Raw genomic sequence first — 18,340 nt, 5'->3', positions numbered from 1 at the left:
AATAGCGCGACTCACCCACGCACAAGCAATTGTGGGCCTGAGCAGCGTACCATTGGCAACATAAATGGATTTCAATGTAGTTTCCATCTTTCGGTCTGCCGGCTCTTTTAGTGAAGCCGTGCCAGGTGCAGGGAGAATTACCTTCTTTGTCAACCTGGGCAGTGCACTGTCTAACACAGACGGTGACTCCCATTTTTTCCTGTCCTCCACCGGGAAAGGATAAGCTATCTGAATTCTCTTGGGAATACAAAATTTATTTTCGGGATTCATCCACATCCCTTCAAAGAGTGTATTAAGCTCGTGGGAAGGAGGGAAAGTGACCTTAGATTTCTTTTCTTTATAGAAATAAGCCTTCTCCTGAGGTACAGGAGTGGCTTCCGTGACTTCCAGAACTTCCCTTATAGCCACAATCATGTATTGTATATTTTTTGCCAATTTATGATCTATTTCCCTGGAGTCACTATCGTCGACACAAGAATCAGTGTCTGTGTCGGTATCAGTATTCACAATATTTGCAAATGGTCTCTTATGTGACCCAGAGGGGTCGCCTGCGGATGGAAGAACAGAGCCCTGAAAAATCACATCCTCCACAGATTTTCTCCAGCACTCAGCATGAGATTCAGACTTATCCAATCTCCTATTGATATGATGCATACTATCACGTATCTCTTTCACCCATGCAGGCTCACATTACACTTCTGTGTCCCTAAAATGGTTTCCTCCGGGGAGGAACTCCCTGCCTCTGACATGTCTTACACACGTGTACAACATACACACAGACACACTGGGACTTATTAGGGGACAGACCCACAGTAAAATCTGTCAGAGGGACACAGTTTAGGAGCAGCCAGTTCACAACCCCAGCGCCAGTATCTAATGCCTGTGAACACAGAATGCCCACTGACATGCAGCGATTTTTACACAGTAAAACACACTTGTAAAGCACCAAATTCGCTTGTGCGCCCCCTGTTTTGCACCCTGATACTTGTAGTCAGAAGTGAAGGAGGACCAGCGATTTCTCGGCAGCCTGAGGAGAGAGAATGTGGCACTGAGCAGTGTGCTGGCTGCCTGAGGAAGAAGCTCCGCCCTTTTTACCTCAGAAATTTTTCATAATATTTATACTGGCGGGGGTAGGGCTGTGCCTGGGCATCTTATGCCCCCTTTTTGCCAGTTTATAGTAGGGATGTGCACTTGAAATTTTTCGGGTTTTGTGTTTTGGTTTTGGGTTCGGTTCCGCGGCCGTGTTTTGGGTTCGACCGCGTTTTGGCAAAACCTCACCGAATTTTTTTTGTCGGATTCGGGTGTGTTTTGGATTCGGGTGTTTTTTTCAAAAAACCCTAAAAAACAGCTTAAATCATAGAATTTGGGGGTCATTTTGATCCCAAAGTATTATTAACCTCAAAAACCATAATTTACACTCATTTTCAGTCTATTCTGAATACCTCACACCTCACAATATTATTTTTAGTCCTAAAATTTGCACCGAGGTCGCTGGATGACTAAGCTAAGCGACCCTAGTGGCCGACACAAACACCTGGCCCATCTAGGAGTGGCACTGCAGTGTCACGCAGGATGGCCCTTCCAAAAAACACTCCCCAAACAGCACATGACGCAAAGAAGAAAAAAAGAGGCGCAATGAGGTAGCTGTGTGAGTAAGATAAGCGACCCTAGTGGCCGACACAAACACCTGGCCCATCTAGGAGTGGCACTGCAGTGTCACGCAGGATGGCCCTTCCAAAAAACACTCCCCAAACAGCACATGACGCAAAGAAGAAAAAAAGAGGCGCAATGAGGTAGCTGTGTGAGTAAGCTAAGCGACCCTAGTGGCCGACACAAACACCTGGCCCATCTAGGAGTGGCACTGCAGTGTCACGCAGGATGGCCCTTCCAAAAAACACTCCCCAAACAGCACATGACGCAAAGAAGAAAAAAAGAGGCGCAATGAGGTAGCTGTGTGAGTAAGCTAAGCGACCCTAGTGGCCGACACAAACACCTGGCCCATCTAGGAGTGGCACTGCAGTGTCACGCAGGATGGCCCTTCCAAAAAACACTCCCCAAACAGCACATGACGCAAAGAAGAAAAAAAGAGGCGCAATGAGGTAGCTGTGTGAGTAAGATAAGCGACCCTAGTGGCCGACACAAACACCTGGCCCATCTAGGAGTGGCACTGCAGTGTCACGCAGGATGGCCCTTCCAAAAAACACTCCCCAAACAGCACATGACGCAAAGAAGAAAAAAAGAGGCGCAATGAGGTAGCTGTGTGAGTAAGATAAGCGACCCTAGTGGCCGACACAAACACCTGGCCCATCTAGGAGTGGCACTGCAGTGTCACGCAAGATGGCCCTTCCAAAAAACACTCCCCAAACAGCACATGACGCAAAGAAGAAAAAAAGAGGCGCAATGAGGTAGCTGTGTGAGTAAGCTAAGCGACCCTAGTGGCCGACACAAACACCTGGCCCATCTAGGAGTGGCACTGCAGTGTCACGCAGGATGGCCCTTCCAAAAAACACTCCCCAAACAGCACATGACGCAAAGAAGAAAAAAAGAGGCGCAATGAGGTAGCTGTGTGAGTAAGATAAGCGACCCTAGTTGCCGACACAAACACCTGGCCCATCTAGGAGTGGCACTGCAGTGTCACGCAGGATGGCCCTTCCAAAAAACACTCCCCAAACAGCACATGACGCAAAGAAGAAAAAAAGAGGCGCAATGAGGTAGCTGTGTGAGTAAGATAAGCGACCCTAGTGGCCGACACAAACACCTGGCCCATCTAGGAGTGGCACTGCAGTGTCACGCAGGATGGCCCTTCCAAAAAACACTCCCCAAACAGCACATGACGCAAAGAAGAAAAAAAGAGGCGCAATGAGGTAGCTGTGTGAGTAAGATAAGCGACCCTAGTGGCCGACACAAACACCTGGCCCATCTAGGAGTGGCACTGCAGTGTCACGCAAGATGGCCCTTCCAAAAAACACTCCCCAAACAGCACATGACGCAAAGAAGAAAAAAAGAGGCGCAATGAGGTAGCTGTGTGAGTAAGCTAAGCGACCCTAGTGGCCGACACAAACACCTGGCCCATCTAGGAGTGGCACTGCAGTGTCACGCAGGATGGCCCTTCCAAAAAACACTCCCCAAACAGCACATGACGCAAAGAAGAAAAAAAGAGGCGCAATGAGGTAGCTGTGTGAGTAAGATAAGCGACCCTAGTGGCCGACACAAACACCTGGCCCATCTAGGAGTGGCACCGCAGTGTCACGCAGGATGGCCCTTCCAAAAAACAATCCCCAAACAGCACATGACGCAAATAAAAATGAAAGAAAAAAGTGGTGCAAGATGGAATTGTCCTTGGGCCCTCCCACCCACCCTTATGTTGTATAAACAGGACATGCACACTTTAACCAACCCATCATTTCAGTGACAGGGTCTGCCACACGACTGTGACTGAAATGACGGGTTGGTTTGGACCCCCACCGAAAAAGAAGCAATTAATCTCTCCTTGCACAAACTGGCTCTACAGAGGCAAGATGTCCACCTCATCATCATCCTCCGATATATCACCGTGTACATCCCGCTCCTCACAGATTATCAATTCGTCCCCACTGGAATCCACCATCTCAGCTCCCTGTGTACTTTGTGGAGGCAATTGCTGCTGGTCAATGTCTCCACGGAGGAATTGATTATAATTCATTTTAATGAACATCATCTTCTCCACATTTTCTGGAAGTAACCTCGTACGCAGATTGCTGACAAGGTGAGCGGCGGCACTAAACACTCTTTCGGAGTACACACTTGTGGGAGGGCAACTTAGGTAGAATAAAGCCAGTTTGTGCAAGGGCCTCCAAATTGCCTCTTTTTCCTGCCAGTATAAGTACGGACTGTCTGACGTGCCTACTTGGATGCGGTCACTCATATAATCCTCCACCATTCTTTCAATGGTGAGAGAATCATATGCAGTGACAGTAGACGACATGTCCGTAATCGTTGTCAGGTCCTTCAGTCCGGACCAGATGTCAGCATCAGCAGTCGCTCCAGACTGCCCTGCATCACCGCCAGCGGGTGGGCTCGGAATTCTGAGCCTTTTCCTCGCACCCCCAGTTGCGGGAGAATGTGAAGGAGGTCGCGTTCCGCTTGACTTGACAATTTTCTCACCAGCAGGTCTTTGAACCCCAGCAGACTTGTGTCTGCCGGAAAGAGAGATCCAAGGTAGGTTTTAAATCTAGGATCGAGCACGGTGGCCAAAATGTAGTGCTCTGATTTCAACAGATTGACCACCCGTGAATCCTTGTTAAGCGAATTAAGGGCTCCATCCACAAGTCCCACATGCCTAGCGGAATCGCTCCCTTTTAGCCCCTCCTTCAATGCCTCCAGCTTCTTCTGCAAAAGCCTGATGAGGGGAATGACCTGACTCAGGCTGGCAGTGTCTGAACTGACTTCACGTGTGGCAAGTTCAAAAGGTTGCAGAACCTTGCACAACGTTGAAATCATTCTCCACTGCGCTTGAGACAGGTACATTCCACCTCCTATATCGTGCTCAATTGTATAGGCTTGAATGGCCTTTTGCTGCTCCTCCAACCTCTGAAGCATATAGAGGGTTGAATTCCACCTCGTTACCACTTCTTGCTTCAGATGATGGCAGGGCAGGTTCAGGCGTTTTTGGTGGTGCTCCAGTCTTCTGTACGTGGTGCCTGTACGCCGAAAGTGTCCCGCAATTCTTCTGGCCACCGACAGCATCTCTTGCACGCCCCTGTCGTTTTTAAAAAAATTCTGCACACCAAATTCAAGGTATGTGCAAAACATGGGACGTGCTGGAATTTGCCCATATTTAATGCACACACAATATTGCTGGCGTTGTCCGATGCCACAAATCCACAGGAGAGTCCAATTGGGGTAAGCCATTCCGCGATGATCTTCCTCAGTTGCCGTAAGAGGTTTTCAGCTGTGTGCGTATTCTGGAAACCGGTGATACAAAGCGTAGCCTGCCTAGGAAAGAGTTGGCGTTTGCGAGATGCTGCTACTGGTGCCGCCGCTGCTGTTCTTGCGGCGGGAGTCCATACATCTACCCAGTGGGCTGTCACAGTCATATAGTCCTGACCCTGCCCTGCTCCACATGTCCGTGGTTAAGTGGACATTGGGTACAACTGCATTTTTTAGGACACTGGTGAGTCTTTTTCTGACGTCCGTGTACATTCTCGGTATCGCCTGCCTAGAGAAGTGGAACCTAGATGGTATTTGGTAACGGGGGCACACTGCCTCAAGAAATTGTCTAGTTCCCTGTGAACTAACGGCGGATACCGGACGCACGTCTAACACCAACATAGTTGTCAAGGCCTCAGTTATCCGCTTTGCAACAGGATGACTGCTGTGATATTTCATCTTTCTCGCAAAGGACTGTTGGACAGTCAATTGCTTGGTGGAAGTAGTAAAAGTGGGCTTACGACTTTCCCTCTGGGATGACCATCGACTCCCAGCAGCAACAACAGCAGCGCCAGCAGCAGTAGGCGTTACACGCAAGGATGCATCGGAGGAATCCCAGGCAGGAGAGGACTCGTCAGAATTGCCAGTGACATGGCATGCAGGACTATTGGCATTCCTGGGGAAGGAGGAAATTGACACTGAGGGAGTTGGTGGGGTGGTTTGCGTGAGCTTGGTTACAAGAGGAAGGGATTTACTGGTCAGTGGACTGCTTCCGCTGTCCCCCAAAGTTTTTGAACTTGTCACTGACTTATTATGAATGCGCTGCAGGTGACGTATAAGGGAGGATGTTCCGAGGTGGTTAACGTCCTTACCCCTACTTATTACAGCTTGACAAAGGCAACACACGGCTTGATAAATGTTGTCCGCATTTCTGGTGAAATACTTCCACACCGAAGAGCTGATTTTTTTGGTATTTTCACCAGGCATGTCAACGGCCCTATTCCTCCCACGGACAACAGGTGTCTCCCCGGGTGCCTGACTTAAACAAACCACCTCACCATCAGAATCCTCCTTGTCAATTTCCTCCCCAGCGCCAGCAACACCCATATCCTCCTCATCCTGGTGTACTTCAACACTGACATCTTCAATCTGACTATCAGGAACTGGACTGCGGGTGCTCCTTCCAGCACTTGCAGGGGGCATGCAAATGGTGGAAGGCGCATGCTCTTCACGTCCAGTGTTGGGAAGGTCAGGCATCGCAACCGACACAATTGGACTCTCCTTGTGGATTTGGGATTTCGAAGAACGCACAGTTCTTTGCGGTGCTTTTGCCAGCTTGAGTCTTTTAAGTTTTCTAGCGAGAGGCTGAGTGCTTCCATCCTCATGTGAAGCTGAACCACTAGCCATGAACATAGGCCAGGGCCTCAGCCGTTCCTTGCCACTCCGTGTGGTAAATGGCATATTGGCAAGTTTACGCTTCTCCTCCGACAATTTTATTTTAGGTTTTGGAGTCCTTTTTTTACTGATATTTGGTGTTTTGGATTTTACATGCTCTGTACTATGACATTGGGCATCGGCCTTGGCAGACGACGTTGCTGGCATTTCATCGTCTCGGCCATGACTAGTGGCAGCAGCTTCAGCACGAGGTGGAAGTGGATCTTGATCTTTCCCTAATTTTGGAACCTCAACATTTTTGTTCTCCATATTTTAATAGGCACAACTAAAAGGCACCTCAGGTAAACAATGGAGATGGATGGATACTAGTATACTTATGGATGGACGAGCGACTGCCGACACAGAGGTAGCTACAGCCGTGGACTACCGTACTGTGTCTGCTGCTAATATAGACTGGATGATAAGGAGATGAAATTAATATATATATATATAAATAATATCACTAGTACTGCAGCCGGACAGGTATATATATTTATTATGTAATGACTGATGACGGACCTGCTGGACACTGTCAGCTCAGCAGCACCGCAGACTGCTACAGTAAGCTACTATAGTAGTATGTATAAAGAAGAAAGAAAAAAAAAAAACCACGGGTAGGTGGTATACAATTATGGATGGACGAGCGACTGCCGACACAGAGGTAGCTACAGCCATGGACTACCGTACTGTGTCTGCTGCTAATATAGACTGGATGATAATGAGATGAAATCAATATATATATATATATAATATCACTAGTACTGCAGCTGGACAGGTATATATATTTATTATGTAATGACTGATGACGGACCTGCTGGACACTGTCAGCTCAGCAGCACCGCAGACTGCTACAGTAAGCTACTATAGTAGTATGTATAAAGAAGAAAGAAAAGAAAAAAAACCACGGGTAGGTGGTATACAATTATGGATGGACGAGCGACTGCCGACACAGAGGTAGCTACAGCCGTGGACTACCGTACTGTGTCTGCTGCTAATATAGACTGGATGATAAGGAGATGAAATCAATATATATATATATATAATATCACTAGTACTGCAGCCGGACAGGTATATATATTTATTATGTAATGACTGATGACGGACCTGCTGGACACTGTCAGCTCAGCAGCACCGCAGACTGCTACAGTAAGCTACTATAGTAGTATGTATAAAGAAGAAAGAAAAAAAAAAAACCACGGGTAGGTGGTATACAATTATGGATGGACGAGCGACTGCCGACACAGAGGTAGCTACAGCCGTGGACTACCGTACTGTGTCTGCTGCTAATATAGACTGGATGATAAGGAGATGAAATTAATATATATATATATATATATATATAATATCACTAGTACTGCAGCCGGACAGGTATATATATTTATTATGTAATGACTGATGACGGACCTGCTGGACACTGTCAGCTCAGCAGCACCGCAGACTGCTACAGTAAGCTACTATAGTAGTATGTATAAAGAAGAAAGAAAAAAAAAAAACCACGGGTAGGTGGTATACAATTATGGATGGACGAGCGACTGCCGACACAGAGGTAGCTACAGCCGTGGACTACCGTACTGTGTCTGCTGCTAATATAGACTGGATGATAATGAGATGAAATCAATATATATATATATATATATAATATCACTAGTACTGCAGCCGGACAGGTATATATATTTATTATGTAATGACTGATGACGGACCTGCTGGACACAGTCAGCTCAGCAGCACCGCAGACTGCTACACTAAGCTACTATAGTAGTATGTATAAAGAAGAAAGAAAAAAAAAACCACGGGTAGGTGGTATACAATATTATATATATATTATATACAATTATATATATTATATATATATTAAACTGGTGGTGACTGGTGGTCAGGTCACTGGTCACACTATCAGCAACTTGCAAGTAGTACTCCTAAGCAGACAATCACAATATATATTATACTGGTGGTCAGTGTGGTCACAATGGCAGTGTGGCACTCTGGCAGCAAAAGTGTGCACTGTACGTTATATGTACTCCTGAGTCCTGCTCTCAGACTCTAACTGCTCCCCACTGTCAGTGTCTCCCCCACAAGTCAGATAATATACAGTCACACTATCTATCACTTCAGCAAGTAACTAGTACTCCTCCTAATGCTCCCCAAAATTACTAATGTGTCTCTCTCTACTGTCTCACTCTCTTCTCTATAAACGGAGAGGACGCCAGCCACGTCCTCTCCCTACGAATCTCAATGCACGTGTGAAAATGGCGGCGACGCGCGGCTCCTTATATAGAATCCGAGTCTCGCGATAGAATCCGAGCCTCGCGAGAATCCGACAGCGGGATGATGACGTTCGGGCGCGCTCGGGTTAACCGAGCAAGGCGGGAAGATCCGAGTCGCTCGGCCCCGTGTAAAAAAACATGAAGTTCGGGCGGGTTCGGATTCCGAGGAACCGAACCCGCTCATCCCTAGTTTATAGAGGTGTTTTTGCTGCCCAGGGCGCCCCACGCCCTGAACCCTGCAGTGCCTGTGTGTGTGGGCAACAATGGCGCGCTGCGCTCCTGCCAGCTGCGCTGTACCTCAGCCGTCACTTTTATTGATAGAAGATCTGTCTTCTTCTACTCACCTGTCTTCTGACTTCTGGTTCTGTGAGGTGGGTGACGGCGTGCTGTGGGAGTGAGCATATAGGCACAGCTAGCGTTCAGTTCCCTTCAGGAGCTAATGGTGTCCTGTCAGGCAGAAGCAGAGCCATGAAACTCTTCAGGAAGTTGGTTCCTACTTCTGCCCCCTCAGTCCCACGAAGCAGGGAGTCTGTTGCCAGCAGTTCTCCCTGAAAATAACAAACCTAACATAAGTCTTTTCAGAGAAACTCAGTAGAGCTCCTCAGAGTGCATCCAGTCTGCCTGGGCACATTTCTAAAACTGAGGTCTGGAGGAGGGGCATAGAGGGAGGAGCCAGTTCACACCCATTGAAAAGTCTTAAGAGTGCCCATGGCTCCTGTGGAACCGTCTATACCCCATGGTCATGAAGTGGACCCCAGCATCCTCTAGGACGTATGAGAAAGCCTTGGTGTTTTTTGTATACAAAAGAAAGGTTCAGGAAGGGACAGACAGGAGAGAGCAGATTCATGTGTTATGGTCATTTTTTCTTATTACTGCATTATACACTCTTTAGATATATGTGTACATTACTGACTGTTCAATATGTTTCTATGCCTATTTAGTATATGTCCTCTTTTATTAGTACCTTGTAAATAAATGCATAAAAGCAATTGCTATTCCAGACCCTTTAATAAATGTTCCAGGGTGGCTTTTGCAACATATCCGTGTGATATATTCCTGTAGTGGGGGCAGTCTAAGCACATGGTGGGCAGGGGGTTTCCCGAATCTCCCTCTGGTGTTGCTGAAATGGAACACTCCCCAGAAGAGTACGTCATGTCAAGATTTGGGTGGAGGCACTAATACCAAGAGAAGTACAAGGAGAGAAGCAATGCAAAGGGGAAGAGTTTAAATACACACCATTACCCAGAAAACCCAGGTAAAGTGGTGTTACTTAAGACACTAACCTCTTCTGACGGGAAATTGGTTGGTTCAGTACTTATATCTGAAATATATATATATATATATATATATATATATATAGCAAATACTACTGACTCATCACAAAATCTCCTGATCCGTAAGGCTGGACTTCCTTGCTTGTGGCAGTTGCAGAGCAGTCCATTATTCAAATAGGGGAGACACACCCAACGATGTCTGATAGGGGTGCAGTTGAAGTGGTTCCCCTATTGGTTCCCCTATTTGAATAATTGACTGCTCTGCAACTGCCACTGGCAAGGAAGTCCAGAAACAGAGCATTGTGTCCTCCCCTTTCCACAACTTGGTATCGCCGACACCATGCATTCTTAATAGCCCCAGCTGGGTGGGCTGTCTTAATTCTCCTCTATGAGAGGGGAAATCCCAATAATGATTTCACCCCTTTTAACCCCTTTTTGGGTGGAATTTTGAAAAATTCATTCTTAGTGGGTGCCTACGTCACAAAAGCAAGCTACTGTCCAAATTTGAAGTTCCTAGTCCTTATGGTTCAGGAGATTTGGTGATGAGTCAGTGGTATTTGCCTTTATATATATATTGTCAAGGGCAGTGGTAGCCAACCCTGGTCCTTGAGAGCTACCAACAGTTCATGTTTTCCCACAGGTGCAGTCGTTACTCACATTTTAAAAGACCCAGAGATGGAGCTGATTACTTAACTTGTGATTCTGTGAGGAGACCTGAAAAACAACTGTCGGTAGTTCTCAAGGACCAGGGTTGGCTACCCCTGGTCAAGGGCAATATTTAAATGCTTATAGAAATGGCATAATCTCCAACACATTTTATCAGAGATAACAAATATCAATAAAACGCCAATAGAACAGTTCCCTTTATCATATAACACAGAGAATTTTAAACATCTCAAAACAATCAAAATTAAAAAAAATGTTTACCTACAGTACTTTACAGAGATGTTCGAATTAGAATGTGTGAACACTTAAAGGAAACTGTCAATATATTTTTTTACTCTCTGATATTTTAGTTTTTCTAAAAACGTCTAAGTTTGCCCTTTCTTGAGTTTTTTACTTATTTGCAAACTTTAGGATTTCTATAGACTGTTATAGTGCGCTTTGCTTTTCTGTTTCTGGTAGGAGGGAGGTGGAACTGTCCTCCATTAGATAACTGCTCCTTTATTTATAGCCTTTAAGAAATAAGATTGTTCTCTTATATACAATTATAATAACTTCTTGACACAGCTACCCTGTGCGGAGAAACGCGTTGAAGTATGGAGTTTCTTTCTGTGGAGCCAGAGGCCGTTTCATACAGGGGATCCTGTCAGCGCTTCCTAGTGCCTGCCACTGCTGCGCTCAAATACCCAGTTCCCTGCCATCCACACTGTGCTGATCATAGGAAGACTGAGCCACGCTTCACAGAATGTTCTCCCTCTTACATTGCCTTTGGAAACGTGACTCATTCTCCTGCCCGCTGCACTCAGACCCCTGTTGTATTGCTATTCTCGCAGGGCTGTTCACGGGCTGACCGAGCCACACTGCTCAGAGCTCATTCCATTTCATGCTGCTCTGGTGAGAAGTTATTAGTTCTCCTGGTAATATTAAGCATGTACACGTTTTCTATTGGTGCACAAGTTACATGTTCAACACTGGATATATGATCTAAACTGTGACTGTGTGGAGACTGGCTGGATTTTACTGAGAGACTCCGCAGTCTGAAGTGAAAGTGTTATTACCATATATGTGATTGGTACACGATTCTCTACCTCTACTTACTTTACTATTGGAACACACTGGACCCGCTGGTGCTAATTAAGTCAGTGGATCAGACCAGGGCCGGTGCAAGGTCTCAATGCACCCTAGGCAAACATGCAGACATGTAGTCAGGTGCTGCTTGCTGCTGGAGAGCCGGGATCCAGGGGCCTGGAGGAGATGCATCAGGGCTATGAGAAGCGGCCGTGAAGGCGCCCCTCAGTAGCCATAGATACATCCGCCTCCATTGTGCCTTAACATGACTTAATGTTACATGTGTCTGCACGGAGGAGGCGCTATGTGGTACAGCATGATAGCGGCGGCTGCACCTGATTAGACCCACAGCAGTGGTCCGCTCCGTGTAAAAGGAGGAGGTTGCATAGAAAGACATCCTTCATTTTTTTGCTAGATAAATTCAGAGGTGCCCTCCAGGGGCCGGCGCCCCTAGGCAGCTGCCTAAAGCTGCCTAATGGTAGAGCCGGCCCTGGATCAGACAGTACTGCATGTATTCTAATACAGTCAGAGACATCCGATACTGACCAAAATCACTATATTGTGTTGGTGAATATATTTGTGATGGGTTGGGGCCGCGTTACCCTGTGGCCGGGATCGTGGTGGCCAGCATCCCGGCGCTGGGATCCCGGCGCAGAATGCCGGTGGAGAGGGGTGGGGTTGAGCATAAACGAAGCCCCTTGCTGGCTCGCCGCGCTTGCCACTCTGCTGCGCTCGCCATAGGTTCTATTCCCACTCTATGGGTGTAGTGGACATCCACGAGTGGGAATAGTCCCTTCTAGTCGGCAAGCCGACTGTCGGTATTTTGAGTGGCCTGGGATGCGAATTGCAAAAAGTGCCTATTCAATTGTTTGCAAAAATGGATTCAGGTGAAAAGTTGTGAAAAATCCCTATTTCAAGTTAAAAATGTCAAGTTTTGGGACCTTATTCAGCTGCAGTTGCAGTTTTTCTATTTTAGCAAAACTGCAACTGGCTGTGATTGCAATCTGGGGGCCACCCAGCATGCAAATGCCTGGCAGCCATGCAAAAAATATGCAAAAATGGCAATTGCTGTTAATTACTGCGATTTTGCGGCTAATTGAAGTCGGCCATGAGCCTTGGAGAGTGATAAAGTGGAGAGAGATAAAGTACCAGCCAATCAGCTCCTAACTGCTATGTTTCAGGCTGTGTTAGAAAAATGACAGAAGGGAGCCGACTGAATGGTACTTTATCTCTCTCCAAGTTTATCACTCTCCAAGAATAAGTATATTTCCTCCTGTGTGTGATAAGCACCACCTGAGTTTTCCTTTCATATTACTTTTTTTTTTTTTAAGAGGGTTGGTATCCCTCTTCTAGATGAGCGGCTAAATATGCTCACAGATTTAGGATATTGGGGGTCATTCAGAGTTGTTCGCTCGTTGCCGATTTTCGCTATACTGCGATTAGTCGCTTACTGCGCATGCGCAAGGTTCGCAGAGCGCATGCGCTTAGTTATTTTACACAAAAGTTAGGTATTTTACTCACGGCATAACGAAGCTTTTTCATCGCTGTGCTGATCGGAGTGTGATTGACAGGAAGTGGGTGTTTCTGGGCGGAAACTGGCCGTTTTATGGGAGTGTGCGGAAAAACGCAGGCGTTCGAGTTGCAAAACGCAGGAGTGGCTGGAGAAACGGGGGAGTGGTTGGGCAAACACTGGGTGTGTTTGCGACGTCAAACCAGGAACGAAAATGACTGAGCTGGTCGCAATGGCTGAGTAAGTCTGGAGCTACTCAGAAACTGCTAAGAAATTTCTATTCGCAATTCTGCTAATCTTTCGTACGCAATTCTGCTATGCTAAGATACACTCCCAGAGGGCGGCGGCTTAGCGTGTGCAATGCTGCTAAAAGCAGCTAGCGAGCGAACAACTCGGAATCACCCCCATTGACCCTATTGGTGCTGGGATTGTTTTTGTATATTTGCTCACAAAAGCAGACTCTATGGGCCTAATTCAGACCTGATCGTAGATGTGCTAAATTTAGCACACCTACTATCAGTCACACAGACATGCGGAGGGGCGCCCAGCCCAGGACTAGTTCGCCCCGCATGTCAGGCCCGACCCCCCTGCACAAGTACAAAAGCATTGCACAGCGGCGATGCTTTTGTACTTTAGGAGTAGCTCCCTGCCAGCGCCGCTCCTGCGTTCTGGCAGGAGCTATTAGTCGCTGTGAAGGTCGCAGCAGCTGCGTGTGACGTCACGCAGCCGCCGCGGCCAGCCCCCCCCCCCCCAAAGGTCCGGGCATGCCTGCATTTCCCAGACCGCGCCCCCTAAACGGCGGCCAAATGCCGCCGGCACACCCACCCCTGCCCATGCGCTGGCGCACTGCAGCGCCGGCACATGCGCAGTTCAGACCTTATCGGCTGCTGTGCGAAAACGCACAGCAGCGATCAGGTCAGGATTAGGTCCTATATCTGTGATATAAAAAAAGTACAGATTAAAGCGGAGCCTTTACAAAGAGCCATATGACAATCAGTTTTCTAGTGCTGGTGACCGTCTTCTTCATCATGAGGTTGTTTGCACTTGCTCCAGACCACCAGTAAATAGTAAGGCTTTTTAAGGTGTATATGCATGTGTTTGTAATTGCGTAAGCATGCCATTATTGTATTTAACTTATGTTAGAATGATCCATTCCTGCCCCATTCTGCCAATCCAGGTGCAGGCAGGCATAAGTGGCATAATCACTCAAACGCTTATCCTTTTACTCATTTGTCTGGACACGCTCATACCATTGACATTATGTCACCATGCACAGCACTCACTCTACATCAGGCTCTCCTATATCTGTTGAAGCTAATTTAAACATTGCAATTCACAATAACAAATCCAATACTTGCTCCTGGAGGTGTTGTGAGACAAATTTCTTCATGTAGTCTGCACTCAGCATGGAACACCCTCAGCTACTTCTATTTAAAGGCCAAATATTTTATACGTTTCCAAGATCTCTCTAAATCGGGAAATGATGTCACATAAGGGGAAACAACAGCATCTGTGATGAGCATCCTTAGAACCTGGGGGGTAATTCCAAGTTGATCGCAGCAGGAATTTAGTTAGCAATTGGGCAAAACCATGTGCACTGCAGGGGAGGCAGATTTAACATGTGCAGAGAGAGTTAGATTTGGGTGGGTTATTTTATTTCTGTGCAGGGTAAATCCTGGCTGCTTTATTTTTACACTGCAAATTAGATTGCAGGTTGAACACACCCCACCCAAATCTAACTCTCTCTGCACATGTTATATCTGCCTCCCCTGCAGTGCACATGGTTTTGCCCAGTTGCTAACTAAATTCCTGCTGCGATCAACTTGGAATTACCCCCCTGATGTTTAACATCCAGAAAGCTACCAGTAGTCCTATTTACACAAACAAACCATTTATAGTGCTAAGTGACTCCAACGGCTGAAGTTTGCTCAACAGTTTCCGATTTTAAGAATTCAATAGAACTATTGAAATCTTTAGATTACACAAAACCAATAAACTTTTTCTTCTTTAATGCTCCGTGGTCCTTACAATGGTCAAGCTCTATTGTAGGTAGAGTCATATAGTTCAAAAATAAACTCCCTGATGGTACGTGATGCAGCTACTCCTGTTGCACAGCATCTCTGACTGACTTCCCAAGCACTACGTAAATATTTGAAATAAAACTAGTGGGAACTCTTGACTGACATGGAGTATTTAGAAGAAAAGGAATAATTAATGAGTATAATCCTTAGTATTCTCCTTCAATACTCCATGGCATCCCTTACAATGGGATGCAACCAAGCAAAACCATAGTGAGGAGGGGTATGGGCCACTGGGTCAACCAGTAATAGGTCAACAGTCAATAGGTCAACCCATCTGGTGGACATGCAGTGGTCGACAGGGTGAAAAGTTTAACAGGTCATTAGGTCAACATGTAAAAGGTGGACACTGAAAAAGGTTGAAAGGTACAAAAGGTCAACACAGTAAAAGATTGATATGGAAATGGTCGACACAACTTTTTTTGTTTATAATAAGAATATTAAGCCATCAACCGTATGCTGCAAAATAGTTAAGAGACTGTGTGGAGGACATGTCTCCCAAAAAGTAGGGGATGGAGGGGTCAGCAGACTATAAAGACATCCAACTAACACTGATTACAGTAGCTATTAAAATAATTGCTTTCCACAGTTCTGTCAAGAAAACACAGATAATCACACACACCTGCCTCTCTTTGCCCCCATTCTCCTTCACATGGGACAGCAGTATGCAGACTTTAACATTTACAGCCCTGAGTAGTGTACTCTCCGCAGCAAACCGCCTCCCCCCCTCCCAATACACACACACTCTATTGGCTGCTGTTGGCTTTTGTGAACAGAGAACTCCTATTACCCCTTAGCAGTAAATATATCATTTGGGGGCTCCTCCTTCCTCTCGCTCTCAGCAATACCTCTACAGCTCTTACCCTCTCTTGCGTGATGCATTGTGGAGATCTCACTGGGCCGCACACCCTGCCGGCTTCTGGCTGCAGATTTGCATTTCTCCCAGTTTTTCCCTGTGGTCTCTTTCTTCTTGAGCGTTAGATGGGCATCATGGCAGCTGCTACGGCCCCGACAATTTTCCCCGCTGGGGGAGAGCAGAAGCACATCAAACCTAGTATCCGTCGCTAGTGACCCCAGGAGAGTGCAATCACCCATACATTCGGAGCAATGTAGGCAATTTGTCACTACAAAACAGCAAATCGTCCCCACATTGCAAAGAGAAGGAGCTCCAACATATTCCATCAGGGGGTGCAGTAAAAGACACTGGCGAAGAGAAGGAGCTACAACATATGCCATCAGGGGTGGTGGTGGTGGTGTGTTTTGCATCTACCTGTCTCCGCCTATCTAGAATGGAACTTAACCATTGTAAGAGCTGCCAAAGAGTATCATAGAAAGAAAAAGAAATCCTCTGCAATGGAAGTTCTCCTATTCAAGAGGCACATTACAACGGGATGTAGTTGGGATCCCAGCAGTCGGAATCCTGCCAGTCAAAATTAGGGATGAGCGGGTTCGGTTCCTCTGAATCCGAACCCGCCCGAACTTCAGCTTTTTTCCACGGGTCCGAGCAGGCTCGGATCCTCCCGCCTTGCTCGGTTAACCCGAGCACGCCCGAACGTCATCATCCCGCTGTCGGATTCTCGCGAGACTCGGATTCTATATAAGGAGCCGCGCGTCGCCGCCATTTTCACACGTGCATTGAGAGTCATAGGGAGAGGACGTGGCTGGCGTCCTCTCCGTTTAGAGAAGAGAGAGACACAGTATTTTGGGGAGCATTATTAGGAGGAGTAATACTATACTGTATACTACTCTACTACTTGCTGAAGTGATATTTATAGAGTCATAGGGAGAGGACGCGGCTGGCGTCCTCTCCGTTTAGAGAAGAGAGAGACACAGTATACTATTTTGGGGAGCATTATTAGGAGGAGTACTACTATACTGTATACTACTATACTACTTGCTGAAGTGATATTTATAGAGTCATAGGGAGAGGACGTGGCTGGCGTCCTCTCCGTTTAGAGAAGAGAGAGACACAGTATTTTGGGGAGCATTATTAGGAGGAGTACTACTATACTGTATACTACTCAGACACAGTATTTTGGGGAGCATTATTAGGAGGAGTACTACTATACTGTATACTACTCTACTACTTGCTGAAGTGATATTTATAGAGTCATAGGGAGAGGACGTGGCTGGCGTCCTCTCCGTTTAGAGAAGAGAGAGACACAGTATTTTGGGGAGCATTATTAGGAGGAGTACTACTATACTGTATACTACTCAGACACAGTATTTTGGGGAGCGTTATTAGGAGGAGTACTACTATACTGTATACTACTCTACTACTTGCTGAAGTGATATTTATAGAGTCATAGGGAGAGGACGTGGCTGGCGTCCTCTCCGTTTAGAGAAGAGAGAGACACAGTATTTTGGGGAGCATTATTAGGAGGAGTACTACTATACTGTATACTACTCTACTACTTGCTGAAGTGATATTTATAGAGTCATAGGGAGAGGACGTGGCTGGCGTCCTCTCCGTTTAGAGAAGAGAGAGACACAGTATTTTGGGGAGCATTATTAGGAGGAGTACTACTATACTGTATACTACTCTACTACTTGCTGAAGTGATATTTATAGAGTCATAGGGAGAGGACGTGGCTGGCGTCCTCTCCGTTTAGAGAAGAGAGAGACACAGTATACTATTTTGGGGAGCATTATTAGGAGGAGTACTACTATACTGTATACTACTCTACTACTTGCTGAAGTGATATTTATAGAGTCATAGGGAGAGGACGTGGCTGGCGTCCTCTCCGTTTAGAGAAGAGAGAGACACAGTATTTTGGGGAGCATTATTAGGAGGAGTACTACTATACTGTATACTACTATACTACTTGCTGAAGTGATATTATAGAGTCATAGGGGGAGAGGACGTGGCTGGCGTCCTCTCCGTTTAGAGAAGAGAGAGACACAGTATTTTGGGGAGCATTATTAGGAGGAGTACTACTATACTGTATACTACTCAGACACAGTATTTTGGGGAGCATTATTAGGAGGAGTACTACTATACTGTATACTACTCTACTACTTGCTGAAGTGATATTTATAGAGTCATAGGGAGAGGACGTGGCTGGCGTCCTCTCCGTTTAGAGAAGAGAGAGACACAGTATTTTGGGGAGCATTATTAGGAGGAGTACTACTATACTGTAT

The 18,340-nt window shown here is 46.4% G+C and overlaps 1 protein-coding gene across 7 annotated transcripts in view; it reads right to left on the bottom strand.

Annotated features, from left to right (window-relative positions):
* KCNU1 (potassium calcium-activated channel subfamily U member 1) overlaps nt 1-18,340 on the bottom strand; it is a 513,844-nt gene that overhangs the window by 395,120 nt on the left and 100,384 nt on the right. The window lies entirely within an intron of this gene.

Source organism: Pseudophryne corroboree, chromosome 6 (assembly GCF_028390025.1).
Source record: "Pseudophryne corroboree isolate aPseCor3 chromosome 6, aPseCor3.hap2, whole genome shotgun sequence".
In the NCBI taxonomy this organism is placed as follows: Eukaryota; Metazoa; Chordata; class Amphibia; order Anura; family Myobatrachidae; genus Pseudophryne; species Pseudophryne corroboree.
Note: the sequence above shows the minus strand (reverse complement) of the source record. Positions and strands in the feature narration are given on the sequence as shown.